General features: G+C 62.7%; 1 protein-coding gene across 1 annotated transcript in view; it reads left to right on the top strand.

Moving 5' to 3' along the window:
• PTPRN2 (protein tyrosine phosphatase receptor type N2) overlaps positions 1-12954 on the top strand; it is a 754508-nt gene that overhangs the window by 577477 nt on the left and 164077 nt on the right. The window lies entirely within an intron of this gene.

The raw sequence follows: 12954 nt of genomic DNA, 5'->3' as shown, positions 1-12954 counted from the left end.
GTGGGGGCGGGGCCGTGGGGCGGGGCCGTGGGGGTGGGGGCGGGGCCCGTGGGGGCGGGGCCGTGGGGGTGGGGGCGGGGCCCGTGGGGGCGGGGCCGTGGGGCGGGGCCGTGGGGGTGGGGGCGGGGCCGTGGGGGCGGCCGCCCTGCGCCCAGGCCTGGGCGTCCCGGGGCTCCGCGCCAGCAGGTGCGTGCGTGAGCCCAGCGGTCCCGGGCCCGTCCACACCGCACGCCAGCCTGGAGATGCCCCGCGGGAAGGCCACGGGGCGTGAGTGTGTGTGTGACTTCGGTCTTGCTGCGGCTTCAGGGGGCTCTGCGCCGGGAGGGGCCACCGAGGGGAGGGTGACACGAGGCTGTGCTGTGAGGCGGGAGCAGGCGGCACCGCGGACCCTCTGCCTCGGGCTGAGGGTCGTCGGGCTCCCTGGGCTGCGCTGGAGGAAGTAACAGGATAGAAACATAGACCGCGTCGGGCGTCCGTTGTTCCCACTGAAGGTTTTACCAGAGTTCGCGCAGCGGGAGGACGTGACGTCCCCGCGTGTACACGGGGCGGTGCCGCGGGGCCCTGGTCCTGTGCGGTCGGGCCTTCCGCTCAGAGAGGGCAGCCCTGGGGCGGGGTGCAGCGGGCTCTTCGCCCGGCGTTTGTCCGCGGTGCCGCCTGGGGCGCCGTGCAGGGCAGGGGCGTGGGGGGCGTGTGCACAGGGGAGGAGGGGGATTCACGCGCAGGGAGGCTGGGCTCGTTCGGGTGGGGCCCTCGACGCCGCCAGCCTGTCCCCTCCCCACCGGCTGTGCCCCAGGCCGTCAGTCCCGGGGCTGTGCCCCTGCGGCGGGAGGGCCCTGAGCAGGCTCCCATGGGGGGCGCTGCCCTCCCTGCAGAGGTGAGTGTGATCTGTGCCCGTTCCGGCCGGGTGGGGCGCTGCCGGGAGCCCCACGCACGATCCGACCGCGGCTGGGCAACCCCGTCCGCCCCACATTCCAGGACTCTGTGGTCCTCATACACCTGAACCATTTCAAGAGTGAAACCCCCATCTCAGTGCTGGCACCGAAGGGGAGCCCGCGGAGCCCCCCAAAATAACACGGTACCAATCTCCATCCCCGTCGTGGACGCTGATGTCTGCAATCTCACGTAAAGGACCGACTAAACTCCAGACAACCCGGCCATTGCTGTTCGCCTGTGACACTCACTTTAGAGAAAAACTGTGTTCACTGTTTTCGAATTCCGAAGACTCGCAGCTGGACGGCTGTCCCCAGGCCCATCCAGAGAGCGGATCACCGACAGCGCTGGACCCCACACAGGGGCTCCATTAATCTTGAGGGAAAACCCTGCAAGATATATAGAAAACGTATCTCATTTATCTATCTCATCACTGTTGATTAATCCTAAACCGAGGTCCCTAGCCTCAGCTTTAGAAAAAAGAGATGGGTTTTTAAACCGCGCCGTGGCCTCGTGAGCACGGCAGAGAAATCGATCCGCCCCAGCGGAGCTCTGCGGTGGGAACTGACCACCCATTGATTTCTTGCGTTAAATTACCAGCAATGCTTTAAAACGAAAAGCTCATGAATAAGCCGTGCCCAGGCGTGTGCCATTTTTTAAAGCACGGGTCTCTCTGGTCCCTGGACCTTCTGGCTCTCCCTGCTGGGAGGTCACAGCCCATGCTGGCAGGGAGCACCCTGCCCCGGGGCCACAGCACACGGACGTGCAGCAGAGAGGTCTCAGTGCAGCGTGGCTCCTAGGAGAGACGGGTATCCATCCACTTAAACACGGCTCAGTGAGCAAGGCACTGCCCCAGATGGTGGCAGGGGTGGGGAGGGACACCGAGACACCACAGCTCCCCCGCTGGGCCTCTGGGGAGAACGGTCCTGGTCCACGCCCCTGGGTGCTCTCCCTCCCCATCTCCACCTACACACCCAGAGGGAGGGGGCGTCACTGATCGCTGGGTCGGTGAAGATCAAGGGAATAGCCGAGGACTGGCCTGGGGTGACGCGCTAGATCTGGTCCCGTGCAGGGTACCTCTGAGCCTCTTCCTCAGCTCGGGGGTCTGGGGGATGGTCTTGGTGCCATTCTCCATGCCCTCCAGAAGTCAGCGGAGGAGCGAGCCACCTCCAAGAGCCACTCCATTGCGGAGGGGACGGGGAGAAAGGGCCCCTCAGGGCTAGAAAATGCCCAACTTTGCAGGTGACAGATGGAGGGACCCTTGGATGCCAGGCTTCTGAAGGAGCAGGTCCCCGAGAAAGACGGTCCAGCAGCAGAGAGGCCTGCGTGGCCATTTGTGTTTTCTGCACGGCAAAAGCAGAACGGTGAGGTTCTGAGCAAGGGTACGGCTGACGCTCTTATTGTAAAATTCCCGTAAAAGCCAAGGTTGGGGGGCACCTGGGTGGCTCAGTCTGTCAAGCGTCCGACTTCCGATTTGTGGGTTCGAACCCTGCGTCGGGCTCCATGCTGATAACTCAGAGCCTGCTTCAGATTCTGTGTCTGTCTGTCTGTCTGTCTCTCTCTCTCTCTGCTCCCCCACAATAAACATTAAGAAAAAAAATTTTTTAAGCCAAGAGAAAGCTCTTGGTTAAAGGGTGATTCTGGGGAAATAAGCGAGCCCGAGGGGCTGCCTTCGCGTTGAGCCTGTGAGCTCAGTGCTGGGGAAGGAGGTACTGAGCAGCGGCCCTGGCCCCGCGGGAGGACGGCTTGGTGGGCAGCACCTGGGCCACGTGCCCTGCACGGGGGCAGGCGCTTGAAGAACAGCCCGTGGCCAGCTCACCTCTGGCCACACGAGCCTGACCTCACAGCCGTGTCCCCACCTTGCACTTGCCCCGGCGTCTCACTGCCCTGGGCCAGGCAGGCGGGCTTTTCCCTCCAACCCTCCAGAGGAGCGCAGAGGAGGAAGGCGGGCTCTGAGAGCCCAGCGCGGAGGGTCTCGCCCCCAGCCCATTGCAGCCGGAGGCCCCTTGGTGGGACTGGATTGTCATCCCTTGTCGGATTTTGTTTTGTTTTCAAAAGGCAACGGCTGTTGGCTGTTGTTCCACGATTTGCTTAGGACACTTGGTAAGAAGCAGTGGAATGTGGACATCTCTTCCCATCGGAACCTGGAGACAGGGGTCCCCTTCGGTGGCACCACAGCTTGCTCTGTGCTGTTGGGACAGCACTGCTGTCCCCGAGCAGGTGCTCGTGCGTGTGCTGTGACCCATAAATTAGGTCCTGAGGCACGGGACTTTCGCTCGTATCTACGTGCCTTTTTATTGCAAAATTACCGGTTTATCCGCGCAACTGCAGTGTATGAGATATTAACCAAGCTTTTTAACTTTTCCTGATGTGACAGGCAAAATATTGTTTCATTTTTATTTTTTAAGTATTACAAAGTTAAACGTCTGTCTCTGCACTTATTTCTGTTTACGTGTCGTCTCCTGTGATTGGCCTGGTCACAGCCTGTGCTCACTTTTACTTTTCTCCTTTGAGTTACAGGAGCCACTTTAAGTCAGAGATAGTAACCTTTTAAGACTCCTGGATTTTTTTAAATTTTTGTTTTAGAATTTTTTGTTTAAGTTTATTTATTTATTTTTGAGAGAGTGTGTGTGGGGAGGGGCAGAGAGAGAGGGAGACACAGAATCTGAGGCAGCTCCAGGCTCTGAGCTGTCAGCACAGACCTCAGTGCGGGGCTCGAACTCATGAACCACATCACCAGAGCCGAAGTCGGACATTCAACCGACTGAGCCACACAGGCGCCCCTATTTATTTAATTTTAAAGAGAGAAAGACTGTGTGAGTGGGGGAGGGACAGAGAGAGAGAGAGAGAGAGAGAGAATCCCAAGCAGACTCCGTTGCCAACGCACAGTCCGACATGGGGCTTGAACTTACAAAACAGGGAGATCATGACCTGAGCCAAAATGAAGAATCAGATGCTTCCTCAACTGAGCCACCCAGAGGCCCCAAGACTCCTGGATTTTTAAAAATAGCTCAGGTGTTACTGGGTGTTGTATGTAAGTGATGAATCACGGGAATCCACCCCCAAAACCAAGAGCACACTGTACACACTGTGTGTTAGCCAATTCGACAGTAAATTATATTTGGCTCAGGTGTTGTGAGAATCTAGCCCCAAGATAAACAAGCATTTTATGCTTTCTTTCTTTTATAGTTAATCTGTTTTTGACACTTAGATCTTGATCTGCCTGTTTTATGTGGACCGTGGGCCTGGAATACAGAAATGGCCCTGTCCCGCCTCCCTGGGCCATGGCGAGGGCGTCAGCGCCTGGGCTCAGGGACACGTACCCTGTGTCCTTACTCTCTGCGCTCTGCGTCTCCACCCTCCTGCCTGGGCTGAAGGCCCTGGTGGCCACGGCTCAGCTCCCAGAGAGGCTCCAGAGGACTTGGCCTGGCCAGTTCTCTTCCTTTCGCTACATTTTATTTATTTTATTCTGTTTTATTTCATTTTCTTTTCTAAAGTTTATTTTGAGAGGCGGGGGAGGGATAGAGAGATCGAGAGAGAGAGAATCCCAAGCAGACTTCACACCGACAGCACAGAGCCCGACACGGGACTCGAACCCTCGAACCGTGAGATCACGACAAGAGTCGGTTGCTCGACTGACTGAGCCCCCCAGGCGCACCACCATCCCATTATTTCACGGGGTCACTCGGGTAACGAAATGAGTCTCAGGACCTTCGGACCCCACAGTGTCACCAGAGAGGATCAGCTGGCCGGACAGTGGGGACCTGGCGCCGCATCAGATGCAGGCTTACTTAGTTCTGACCTGCTAGAATCCCACCAGCTTTGCTCAAATCCACAATTCTCACAAGCCAGCGGGGAACCCGTGGGCAGGAAGCCAAGTGTGGGGAAGGGGCCCCAAGGGGTGTGCGTGCGCGTGCTCTTGTGTGTGGATGTGCGGATGTGCCTGCGTGGGCACGTGCCTGTGCGTGCCCGTCGGGGGTGTGCTGGGCGTCCGTCTGGGCCTCCGTGTGTGGCCGCTGGCCGCTGACGGGCCCTCTGCGCTGGAGACTCTGCAGGGGGCGTCCCGTCCGTGAGCAGTTCCTGGGGACGTGAGGTGGGCGCCCCCAACCAGCTCAGATACTGGCGGGTTGATCAGTGTGATGCACCCGGGAGCTGGAGGCCTGGGGTCTCGGCCAAGTGTCTTTCTTCCTGGTAGAGAGGAGGGGTGCTGACCTCAAGCCCCAGCCTGTTAGGTTCCCTGGGGGCCTCGGCCACAGGCGCCCCCTTAGTTGGGGCCCCTCCAGCTCCTGGGCAGTCGCCACCTTCCCTGGCTTGACCCTGCGGGGCTGGCGGTGGGGGCACAGGGAGAAGCCCAGCTCCCACCCCGGTCCTGGGCGTGGACCGCGTCACCTGTTCATAGACGCGGCCGGTTCTGAGCGGCGGCCCCAGCCCCCCTGTTTCACACTCACGCCTCGAGGTCTCCCCGGGGCGGGATCGTGTGCGGGGCCAGCAGAGGTCCTAGCCGGCGCCGGGCCCGGTGGATCCCAGGCAGACACCGTGGGGTGTGTTCGCTGCTGGCTGGCAGCTCCCACGGGCCGAGTGGGAGGAAACGAGGCAGACGAAGGTCCTGAGTATCTTTGGCATTTTTTGCTTGGCTGTTTCTCTTCTAAATGTGCTTCCACCGTGCGAGCTCGTATTTCCAAACATCTGCAGGCAAGGGTCTGCTTTCGTTACGGAGATGGCGGGCCCGTGGCCGTGGAGGGGGGCAGCCACTGCACCTGTCGTGGCTGCCAGGGGCTGGTGCAGCCCAGTCTGGACACCCGCCCACCCCAGGGGGCCTGGAATCTTCCAGCTGTTGGCTCTCGGTCCCATACACCACAGGGAGGGGGCGCCCCGCCTCCACTGAGGGTCTCTGATTGCCGCACACGGCCAGCAGCCCTGGTCTGTAGTGGGGACAGAGCAATTAGCCCTTGCCCAGGGCTGACCCCAGAGTCACAGTAAACCAGCCCCATGCATGGATTTCGTGGTCCTTAGACTTTATAACAAGTTAGATATTTAGGCAGCTTTTCAAAACCGTGTTCATTTATATGATACTGAACTGGTAGTAAAGTGGTGAGAAGAGTCGTCGAGAAGCCCCGGGAAGAAGAGGGTTGAGCGTGTCTGGTATCTGGCATCTCCTGCCGATGCCGCGGGCCCGGCCCCGCCACCCCCAGCCGTCCTCGCCCCGCAGCCTGGCTTCCTTCCCCGGGGGGGGGCCGGGGAGGCGGGAACAGAGGAGCCTGGCATCCGAGGGCTGCTTCCCAGGGAGCAGAGCAGAGCCCACCAGAGGCCCGCACAGCCTCCCGCCCGCGGGGCCAGGGGGCCGAGGACCCAGGTGACCAAGGGGCGGGATCGAAATCTAATCAATAGCCTGTGGCAGTGATTATTGACTCCATGAAAAGTAAAAGTCCCTGGAAGGAGGAAACCCCGGTCCTCGCACAGGCTCACTCCTCAAAGGGGCGCGAGAGCAGACGCTTCTGCAGCCCGGCCCCCGACGCCTCTGCGAGACACGGGTCTCCTCGGCCGCCCTCTTCTACTCGGAGGAACGCAGGGCGGCGCGCAGGCCAGAGGGCGTCGTCCGTGGGCAGCACCTCCCCGCCCGCCCAGGACCGGCAGGCAGGAGCGCTCCTCACTCAGACGCGGAAGAGAAGCAGGGGTCTGAGCCGCGAGCCCGGGAACAAGCCGCCTGAGTGACGGCCCCGCCCGCACTGTCTGCACCCGGACTGTTGTGACAGGAAGCTGGGACAACGAACGGGAGGGCATCTGGGTTTTCATGGAAGAAGCGAGATGACTGCGCAGGATGGTGCCTCGGACCGCGTGCAGTAATGGCGCTGGTCTCGGGCGAGGGCCGGCCCCGTGAGGCCGTGTCTGCCGTGCTGACCGGCACCAGACATGAAAAGCTCGTGTCAGTCAGGACGCCCTCTTCAAGGGATGACACCGAGAACCGCTGCGCGGGGGTGTGCACACCTGGCCAGACCCACAGACCGCAGGGCTGCTGTGATCATGCGATGGTGAAGCTAGCGCTTGTGCCGTGTGCCCCCTAAACGCCATTGGGACTCGGGAAGGAAGGACGAGCTGCCCCTGAGCGGGACAGGGCCAGGCGTCAGAGTCCCCGGTGCTCTGCGAGTCTAGGCCGCATTCCGGCACTCTGCACGTGGGCACCCGCTTCCCAGCCTGGACCCCGGAGTCAGTGGGGAGGCCTGCGTCCTGGCACCAGGACAAGCAAGGGTCGCTTCCAAGTGGTTCCCCAGGGAGGGGGGGCCTGGGGCCCCTGACCAGGCAGACGGTGCGCCCTCCGCGAGCCTCGCCATACACAGGCGCTTCGGTCCGTTTCCACAGGAAGAGGAGTTGGGGTAACGAAGGGGAAACTGAGGCATGGGCTTCACCGAGGTTGCTGTAATCGTCAGTTCTCAGAAGAGCGGCCGGGGCGCAGGAGAGATCGAGTCGCCCCCAGGGCTGGCCCTGCAGGGAACGTGGTGCCCACATTCAAAGCAAGTTTCAGTTCATCATCTTGAGCCGGACAGACGAAGGCTCGGAGGCTCCGCTCGGACGTGTCCGGCCGTCCTGCTCAGCCGTTCCCCAGAAAGACACGCCAAGTGTGTGCCCCGCCTCGCAGGCGCCGGCTCGTCCCCCTGAGCTGTGGTTCCACGACTTTCATCTCCTCGGTGCCTCTTGTGCTCTGGGCCGAGTTTGTTTCTATTCTCGTTGGGGTTGGATCAGGCATGCTGCGCGGCGCCGTAAGACTTGCTGAAGGTGCCGTAACACTGCGAACACACTGCGCTTCGATGCTGTCGATTAAAGCGTTTCCCTCCGCAGCGGCTGGAAGGAACTGACTTTCAGGGAGACGTTTTATTCTTGAGAGCTTCCGCCACTTCTGTGTCACACACCGAAGTGAAAGAGTCAAAGCAAAGAGTACAGACCGTGGTCAGGATCTAGCGGTCGGCGGAGTGGTTACCCAGGACTCCCGTCCGTCAGCGGACGGCAGGAGCCCAGGACAGGACAGCGCTGTGCGTGCCCTGTCCCTTCTGGAGTTGGCCTCCAGCCCCCATGGGGCGGTCCACCGGGGACCCTGCCTTGGGGGACCGGCCTGGCCGGGTTTTGCCAGGGCCTTGTCGCGCCCTTGGACTCATGGGTCGGGGGCTGTGCCTCGTCCTGTGGCACCGAGGAGCCGGCCGAGTAAATCCCAGGCCCCACGGGGGGCCGCACTGCGTGTGGCAGGAGAGGAGGATGTTGGGGGAAAATGCCAGAAAGAGAAAGGAGGGAAAGGGGAGGCGGAGGAGGGGCCGGGGTGGGCGAGGACCCCAGGCCCGCCTCCATCCGGCGGGAGGGTCCCCCAGGCGCTGGGATACACTGCTCGCTGCTGGCCCGGCCTGCGGGGCCTGGCTTCCTTCCCCAAGACCGAGCGACATGGACATTGCACGCCTCTCTGCTTTATCTTCGACGTCTTGTCTTCCCTGCGTCTTTAAAGGCGTCTCCTTTGACCGTCGGCGGGGCTGGCGGGAGCTGGAGGGGTGGGGGTGGAGAGCGCCTCCGGCCGGTCACTCCCTCCTTGTGAGGAGGCGCCCTGTCTCCTGAACACCCGGCCCGAGCGAGCGCAGTAGCCAGGGCGCGAACAGGCGGCACCAGACTGTTGTGGCGCGTCGAGGCCGTGAGTGGCTCTCGGGCGTGTCCACAGCACCGCGTGGCCCCTGACGTCTTCCGGGGTTTCCTTCCCGGGCAGGAAACCCCCAGAGGCGCAGGAAACACACTCAGACAAGGTTCGTGGGGGGCGTGGGTCACAGCTCCACGGTCACGGTTCTTGTCGTTCGCGCGTGAGGACGCGGTCGGGAGAGGGTGCGCTGGCTGCGTGGACGGGAAGACCCCGGGGGGACAGGCGAGTATGCACGTGCTCACAGTGATTACTTTAACCGCACTCGCCTGTGTCTTCAGGTTTTCCTCATCGAGTGTCTTGCTTTCTCAGTGAGAAAGAAGTAACTTGCTTTTTGAAGGCGTTTTTGTTCGGCGCCTTCTGACTGCCGGGGGCAATATTAGACACCACCCCCCCCCCCCAGAGGGAAGGGGTGGGACGGGTGAGAGGGGCCGGCGGTTCCCCTGAGGCGGGGGCGCCCGGCCTGTGCCCCGGCCCAGAAAGGCCAGCCGCAGAGAGCCCGTGGGGGCGCGTTTGCCCCTCCGGCCCCTCCTCTCGTGCCCGCCGCCCCCTTCGGACAGCTTTCCCCTGAGTCCCACAAACTGCTACTTGGGGATCTGCCCCCAGACCTGCTCAGGCCGCCCCCGGCACCAGCTGGTGACCCCCCCTGGGCCCCCGCCTCCCCCGAGAAGAGCCTGCATCGGAACAGGGGTCAGACCCCAACCTTGGCCCAGAGCCTCGAATCGGCCTGAAGCACTTGCTGAGCAGAAACCCCCCGAGGAAGAAGAGACACGAGCGTGTGTGCCAGCTGTTAAGAGGTACTTGCGCCAACCTCGAGGGGAAGAAAGCAAGGAATCGGGGTGTCTTGCCCAACTAACACGGGGGCCCCAAGAAGCACCAGACCCCAGGGCACCCAGGGGGCTCAGTAGGTCAAGCGTCCAGCTTCAGCTCAGGTCATGATCTCGAGATTCGTGGGTTCAAGTCCAGTGTTGGGCTCTGTGCTGACAGCTCAGAGCCTGGAGCTGCTTCAGATTCTGTGTCTCCCTCTCTCTCTACCCCTCCCCTGCTCATGTTCTCTCTCTCTCTCTCTCTCTCCGTCTCTCTCTCTCCCCCTCCCTCTCTCCCTCTCTCTCTCTCTCTCAAAAATAAATAAACATTAAAAAAAAGAAGCGCCAGACCCTGTGCTAGGCTGTGAGCCTCTGGCCACGGGCATCGCCTGTGTCCTCCCCTCCCACCTGACCCGGTGACCCCCCCCCCCAAGCGCACCTGCCCACTCGGGTCCCAGCTGGAGGCAGGAGCGGGGCTTCTAGATGTGAAAATGCCCAGAGGGACCCACGGGTCGTGTCCCCAGAGCCCAGCCCGGCTGCACACGCAGGAGCCACTCTGCCAGGGTCTGGAGCCCACACATACCAGGCTCGGTCCCTTCCTCCAGGGGGCGGCAGGTTGAGAGAAATACTAATAAAAACCCAACAGCAATGGAAGCCACCGGGGGCGAGACAGGGAGATGCTCACAGCTTTGTTCACCTCCAGGGATGTGGGCTCGGGCTGTGAGCGCTGACGGTCCAGACTTGTGTCTGCTTCTTGGGGTTCGGGGGTTCCTCGGCAGGGGCTTTGTAACTCCTGACGGCCCTGTGTGCCAGGGCCTGGACGCCCCTCCTGCCTCAGTGCCCATGTGCAGATAGAGGAGGCCCTGCCCCCCTCACCTCCCCCCGGACAGCAGGACAACGTGCCCAACACAATGAAGGATCCATTCCCGTCCATACCACGTGGGAGTCCACGCTTCCTTAAGGAACATGCCCGCTGCCTACAACGGCCCCCATTCTGTGTGGCTCCCCAGGCAGCCCCGTGGCCAGGGAAGGGTCCCTTCCCACCTGTCACTGCTCGGCTGCTGACCCTGGTGTCCATGAACTCACAGCCTGTAATTCCGAGGGGACTCTGGCTCACCCTGGGCCCCATAGCTGCAAACCCTGTGCTGTTCCCCTGTCCGCTGCGTGGGCGCCCAGCCCTGCCCCGCACCCCCGTGGCTGGCCCCATCTCTAAATGCGAACAGCTGTGGAGGCCAAAGCCCGGGGCAGCCTCCACACAGCCCTGCAGGGCCTGGGGACAGGGGGCAACGTCCGTGGGAGCCTGGGAGGGGGCGTGCAGAGGGTCCGTGAGCAGGACTTGAGAGTGAGTGCAAAGGGGAAGGCCCACCGGGCGAGTCGGGAGGAATCTGTCGGATGCCGAGGCCCCCCTGGCCCCGCACGCCCCCCCGCAGTGCAGTGCGGCAGCCCGTGCGCCGGGCAGAAATGCCCCCGAGACTGGGCGCCCACGGCCTGGGGGCAGCTGGTCACACGGGCACAGCGACCAGCCCCGGCTGGGGAAGTTCCAGCTTCACAGAGTGTCTGGGAGGCAGTGCAGGGACTGTCCTGAGCCCAGGCCCCAGACGCCAGCCAAGGGCCACCCCAGGCTGCAGCTCCTCCCTGCTCGGGCACCCCCAGAGTGCCGCGTCCCCAGCGGATGCACCCCTCCCGCGCTGCCCCTGCCTCCCGGGAGGGGAGACCAGGCAGAAAGCAGGACTTGTCGCGTTCTCGGGCTCCCAAGGGGGCCCTGCTGGCCTTTGCGCGTCGAGGGTGGCGGTGAAGAACCTGTGGGGAGACAGCCTCTGCGTCCGGCCGCACTGTTACCCTGCATGTTGGAAGCTGTCAGTACGTTATTTCCGTCCCTTCTGTAATACAAGGCCGTCTTACCGGATAGGGTACTGGCACCGGGGGACAAGGGACTCACCCTCGTTATCGCTCAGGCACGGACAGAGGCTCTCGCTCCTGCAGACCACGTGTGGGTCGTGGGAGCGTGGCACGTCCCAGCTTCCCTAACGTGAGCCTCCAGAACGGAGTGTGCACATAGTGGGCGCTTAGTAACTATTTGCTGGGCGAATGACGGACCCTGCAGACGTGTGGCCACACAACAGGTGTCACCCCCGAGGCCTCAGCCTCCTTGCACCTCCCCTGCATTGGGGGTCACTCGAGGACGCCGGGCCCCGGGGCCCTGACTTCCTGCTCCGCGCGCGGGCTCCAGGCCGCGAAGCAGTCTTGACCCGCTCTGAGTATCCCAAGGTGACCGGTACTGTGGCCGTGCCACCACAGCCTCCCAGGCACCTGGGTTTCTCTGAAGCCAGAAAGCAAAGCCCTAAAGCTGTGGGTTACGCGTATTAATCGTCCGTGCACCGCTGTTACCAGCGGATGTAGCTGAGTGCACGCACCCAAGCGTCCCCCGTGTCATGGGTCCTTTTAGGACAGAGCTGTGGTAAGGGGAGCGCGGTGGGGAAACAAAAGTGTCGTCTCTGGATGCCCAGAATGAGCTCAGCGCTTCAGTCCTAGCTCAGAAGCCGCGGGGTGACCCCAGGAGGTGGCCCCAGGGGTGACCCCAGGAGGGCCAGACCCTGCTGAGCAGTGGGGGACTTCTGGATGCAGTTATTTGGGGGCGCTGGGCCGGAGTGTAGGTGTTGTCTGGGACCCCCAGCGCCCTGTGCGAAGGTGGCCGAGGCTCAGCCCCGGGCCCCCCAAGTGCACGATGAAAACGGCCCCCGAGTGCTGTTGTCACCACATGGATTCCAGATGGTGGCAGGAAACAGAGCTCCAGCGAGGCCCCAGTAGGCAGGTGGCTCTGCGTTGACGTCCCACACGGGGGGCAGCCTAGCGTCTGTGAATACGCGGGTCCCTCACACACTAACGGCCCTACACAAACCGGCGCACGCTCCGTCCCTGGGAACACCGGGCCCACGGGCGCCCAGGACACGGTCAGCTCCCAGGGCCCCCGTCGTGTCACCGGGAAGGCCAAGGCGGCGTCAGGCTGGGGGCGGAGGCGAACAGCGCAGGTGCTGCTGGCGTGGCGGACTCTGAGTTCGCGGCTCCAGACTCCTGCTCCCGCCGGCCGCCAGGCAGGGAGCGCCGACACACCAGCCCTGCGTCACCGCGAGGACGTCACGGTCGTTACCGAGGGAAGCGCTCGCAGGCCGTTTGACGCTTCCACGGGCATCTCTCCATGACTGAGGGGCTTCGACGCTCAAGAGGGCGCCAGGGTGTCTCTGCTGGTGGTCCTCAGTGTCCCCAGCTTGGCGTTCAGTGTGGCCCCGGTTATGGCCACACCCAAGGAGCCACAGCCCGGTGTTGGCCGGTTCCACTGAGGGCCGCTTGTCCCCGCCGCCCCCGCAGACCCTCCTCAGTCCCCCTCAGCCCCCCTCAGCCCCCCCTCAGACCCTCCTCAGTCCCCCTCAGACCCCCTTCAGTTCCCCCAGTCCCCCTCAGACCCCCTCAGACCCCTCAGTCCCCCTCAGACCCCCTCAGACCCTCCTCAGTCCCCCTCAGACCCCCTTCAGTCCCCCCCAGTCCCCCCTCAGA

Source organism: Hyaena hyaena, unplaced genomic scaffold (genome assembly GCF_003009895.1).
Source record: "Hyaena hyaena isolate Hyena2069 unplaced genomic scaffold, ASM300989v1 scaffold_548, whole genome shotgun sequence".
NCBI classification, from domain to species: domain Eukaryota; kingdom Metazoa; phylum Chordata; class Mammalia; order Carnivora; family Hyaenidae; genus Hyaena; species Hyaena hyaena.
This window is presented reverse-complemented; position numbering and strand designations above follow the sequence as displayed.